This window comes from Pteropus alecto, unplaced genomic scaffold (genome assembly GCF_000325575.1).
Source record: "Pteropus alecto unplaced genomic scaffold, ASM32557v1 scaffold365, whole genome shotgun sequence".
Lineage (NCBI taxonomy): Eukaryota > Metazoa > Chordata > Mammalia > Chiroptera > Pteropodidae > Pteropus > Pteropus alecto.
The window spans coordinates 481,199-486,057 of NW_006436299.1; the positions used below are offsets into that span (position 1 = coordinate 481,199).

At 40.2% G+C, this 4,859-nt stretch overlaps 1 protein-coding gene across 4 annotated transcripts in view; it reads left to right on the plus strand.

The window, feature by feature from the left end:
- The window catches only part of CCNB3 (cyclin B3), a 64,211-nt gene that overhangs the window by 7,246 nt on the left and 52,106 nt on the right, over positions 1-4,859 (plus strand). Inside the window, exon 1 of one of the 4 annotated variants that reach the window (XM_025047895.1) lies at positions 1,467-1,577. The exons of the other annotated variants lie outside the window; for them this stretch is intronic. The gene's annotated coding sequence lies outside the window, so the exon portion shown is untranslated. Of the gene's footprint in view, positions 1-1,466; positions 1,578-4,859 lie in introns of those variants that run through there. 4 annotated transcript variants of the gene reach the window in all.

The window sequence follows — 4,859 nt, forward strand, 5'->3', positions numbered from 1 at the left end:
TGGGGGGTAGGTGGAAACCACTAAAGCAAAAGAGGATCAGGATATATTTTTTCCTTTTTAATGAAGATTGATCTTGTTGTGTCGTATTTGCATTAGAGAAGGGCCAGATTGGAAATGGGGAGAGCAGCTTGGAGGCTCTTGGCAGTTGTCCAAATGAGAGACCGATGGTGGCAGTCAAGACCAGGAGAAGTGAATGGAATATAAGCTATCTTTTTCTGAAGTAGAATCAACATGGATATGGTAGTAAGGTGATAGAAAAGAATGAGTCAAGGATGATACCAGATTTCTGGCTTTATTAACAAGCTTGATGTGGTAACAGTTTCTGAAATGAGGGACATTGGAGGAAGGATCAGGTTTTGTAAGGGTTGTGAGCATGTTGAGTTTAAGGTGTCTATTAACATCCAAGTGGAGATGTGGAATAGTCAGTTGGATTTATGAAACTGGAGTTTAGGGCCAGCTTTTAGACGATATTTAAAGTCATGGACCTGGATGAAATAACATAGGGAGATTAAAAAGAGAAGAGGACCTCGGATTATGTGAATATTCTACCTTTAATGTAGAAGCTGTGAAATACTAAAAGGAGAATGGGTTAATAATAAAGGTAGGGATATAATTTAGTGGTAGAGTGTCTGCTGTATATGCAGGAAGTTCTAGATTTTATTCTCTTTGCTTTCTCAGAGGACAGCATAGGGCAATGTTATTCTAGTCATTTGCCAATTACTCATATATATATTTTTTCTAGTTCCTGGAACAAAGCAGGTGCTCAATAGATATTTGGTTAATGAACAAATTAACGTATGAATGAAGTAAATGAGAATATCTGAGTTGTAGTATCTGATTTGCCAAAATGCCGCTTTGTGATTTTGGGCAGTTAACAAGCTACAATTTTATCTGTTAAATGGCAATAATAAAAGTACCTATTGTTTTGGACAGAGTTTAAAACAATTCAAAAATTACAACAATTAAAAGAGAACTAGTGCTGAATTTGTATTACCTACTATTAGCTCTCTGCACTTTGGGTACTTACCCATAAAATAGGGGCAATAATTTCTACTCTGCTTCCCATTAAAAGGCTATTTGTGAAGGCAGCGGGAATTAGTGTTTGATTCTACAAAGGGTTATTAATATTAATGTTTTAACTGGTCTGAACCTACATTATACAGCCGCTCTCCCTCTTCCTCCAGCAAGGTTATTTAAATGAAAATGCTTCTTTAAAGAGACTCAGCACTGCCACATGTCAAACCAGCCTTGTCCAACCAATTATACTGGAAACCACACCCCAATGCGAAGTCTGTTAGCCACAGAATTCAGTTAACTCCCTCAGCCCCACCCCTCTTTGCTGGGCTAGGGCACATCGCAACTGTGCTCGCTGATTGGCCCCTGCTGGCCAATCACCACTGCACTTCCTCTGGGCTGTAATTTTCAAAATTCGCTGCTGGCGGATTAGGGGAAGCACAGGCCAGGTTGAGACCAACACAGGTTGTTAGGGCACGGACATCCATTCATTTCACAGGGCCTCTCCTAGTCTAGGAGTGTGTCCATGGTCTTTCCTGTTCTGCCTGCAGTCTCGATGTGAGGTAGGTGCCTTTGGGCTTGTATGTCCGGCTCTGTCGCATGTGGATTGGTCCTTGGAGGTCACTTCAGTCCCTTGTTACATGCTGACTTCTCTTGCATGGGTGTGTGGCGTACCTGTCATGGAACATTTGTTCTGTTCTCCTGTCAGTCGGAAATCTGCAGAGTGAGCCCTGTACGAGGTTGGGCAGGGAGTGCGTATTAGAGGGTGAGATGGTAAAACAAATGAGACTGAGTTCCGACGGCTTTTAGATGGAGCATCTAGTACACATTCCTGAATCAGAGTAAATTTACAAAATATCTTTTTTATAATGAAAGTGTGGAGGATCAGTTTCACCCACAAGATGTATTTAAGTCAGAGAATGCTACTTGAGGGATGCCTTTTGAACTACAAGTTGAAGGATATGAAGGAGGGTAAAAATATATCCTTTCTCCCTTGTTATCCCTTTTATCTCCACTGGCCCTCTTCTATCCCTGTCCAATCCCTTCAGCTCTGGCTTGCCTACTGCTTTCTGCTATGTGATTAGAATCCTAGGTCAGAGGTGGAAAGGACCCTAAGAACAGTGCTTCTTAAACTTTAAAGTGCATACAAATCACCTGGGGATATCTTTAACTTACATGCTCCTATTTGGTAAGGCCTAGCTTGGGGCCTGAGATTTTAAATTGCTAAAAGCTCTCACATGATGCTAATGTTGCTGGTCCATTTACCATGGTTTGAATAGCATGGAGGCACTGGTCACATTGCCTCATTTTATTAGGTGGGAAAATGAAGCCTAGAGAGAGAAGAAGGACTTATCCAGTGTCACCCAGCCAGCTAGGGGCAGGGTCAGAACTAGACCCTAGACATCCTTCCCAGCCCAGTGCTGTTTTATTGACACCATGCTGCTTTCCCTCCCCAATGTCTTGCTGTCTGTAACCTGTCTTTATATATAAAACGAAGTTGCTACTGTTTCCTGTAGACTGTCTTGATCTACAGTTTTGGAGTCTGAAAACTGGGCTTCTAAATGAGCCAACTCGCCCCTGTGTGGGTTTTAGCACTACTCTGGGGCATCCAACGGGGTCTTCAACATTTGTCAGTGCATATGTAAAGTGGAAAGGATTCTAATTTTCTTGTCCAAAGATTTTGGGCTTAGCGTTTTGTAGGTGGTAGAAGTCGAGAGTTCTACAGAGATTGTCCTTTTATGGAAGCATGTTTTTGGTAGTGTCAATCCCCTCCCCCTCCTAGTGGCAGGGCAATTAGTTACTTAAGTCAGTGTATGTGTCCCCCAAAGCCAGTGATTGTTGTTAAGGATAGTGAAGGTGGTATATGAGCATCATGTTTCAACATAAGAAATTTCCAAACTGTGAAGGATTCTTATAAGAGTTTATTTGAGCCAAACTGATGGCATATGCCATCAAATGTTCCAGAGAATAACAGTTTTGAAGCTTCTTTTATGCATTTGAAATTAAGGAGAATACATAAGGGAGATTGGAGAAAGAAAGGTGGGAATTGAATTACAGGATAGTTAGCAAGATTATGTGCTCTCTTGAGGGTTAATACCCCCTTCCAGGGGTATTACTTCTGCTATTTCAAAAGTGTGTTAACCTAGATATATAAGAACAATGGACAGGGCTGGCTTAAAACCTTTCACTAAAGAAGTTATAGCCCTGGGCATGACTACCCACCATAATCTGCCCAGTTAGGAATTTATGATCAGATCACCCTGTGAGGTTACTTTCCATAGAACCACCCCTTTTTTTTTTCATCCACAATGTGAATGCCCTTATTTTCTCTGAGGTTTAATTAACCTGTGATATAATCAGCTGAAAGTTTTCTAGCCTTTTTTGATCCAGTCTGATTTTTACTTTCCCCTTGAAAGGTAAAGGTTTCAGAACATGAATCTTTGGTCATCCATAAAAAATATGTTAGGAGTGAATAATAATAGTGGAGTAAATTACACCCAATTTAGCTTTATTGCTACTTGGCTGAATTTTGAAGGATAAGATGGAAAATAGGTTTGGATTTGGAAAAAGAAGAGAAGGAGAAAAAGACCCACCATTTATTCTGAATACCTACCATGTTTAGGTTCTGATTTACAAATTTATATTTGGGCCACAGGATGCCTCTTCAAGTAAGTGATATAGCTTTTTTGCAAAAGAGGAAACTGAGGCTCAAAGATGATAATTCGGCTGATTTAGAAGCCCAATTCATTCTTTAAAAAAAGTCTGCTCAACCTCCTCACACTACCGCACTATGGCTTTTCACTTTAGACCATGGACTGTTTTGGAATGTTTTTGTGTGTGATCAGAGAAACTTTATGGTATTTTAGAAAGAGCCCTGGAAAGAGCTGATCTATGTTGCTTAATAGTTTGACCTGTGCAGTAAGTCTCTTAACTCATCTTGGGCTATCAAATTGAAACAGTTTTGTCGTGAGGCCCAACTGAGATAATAAATGTGAAAGCACATACTTGTATTGACTTTTCCTCACTGACAAAATGTTTAATACTTCTCTATCCAAAGAAAAACCCAAGCCAGCTTTTCGCCTTTCTTAAACCCAAGCCAGTTTTTCGCCTTCTCTTCAAGCTGTAGTCTTCTCCGCTTCTCTTTTTTACCAGCCTAGCCCCAGCCTAGTTTTATACTCTGCACTCTAGACAAACTGGACATCCCTGAACCTGCTGTGCTCTGCTTTCTGGGCTCAATCTCTCTTTGCCTGGTAAGCCCCCACTCTGCTTGGGAATGTTTATGTCATATAAGTCCAGATGAAATCTAACCTCCTCTGTGAAGCCTTTCTCCACCCTCTGGCCCCCACAAGATTACTGAATTTTCATTATGTTTCTGTAGTACTTTGCATCAACTTTTTAAAATCATTTGTCACATTTTTATGTTACTGTTAGAGCTGTACATGTGATTACTTCTAGGATAAGACACGATTTATTTGTGTTCGAATCTCCATTGCCTGAAGTATCTGGTAAATAGTGATACGTTTTTTGCATTGCTCTTAGAAGAAGCCCATTGTTTGTCAAATGCAGGTGAACTTGGAGTTGAATGTGGGTAGGGTTGGAAGGGCAGTTGTATCTGAGTGAGAAAGGTCTCTTGTGTATCCAAAAAAAAATGATTCCTCCTAATAATGTATTTGCTTGTAAGACATATAAGTGTATCCTAACTACTGAGGACTCACAAGCTAAAAGAATCTTAAGAAATTTAGAATGAGATCCTGTACCAAAGGTAGGATTCTCCCAAAGGTTGTAATGACTGTTAAATTTTTATGTCCAGTGATTTTCAATAAGTTATTTTCTTCTGCTGTTAT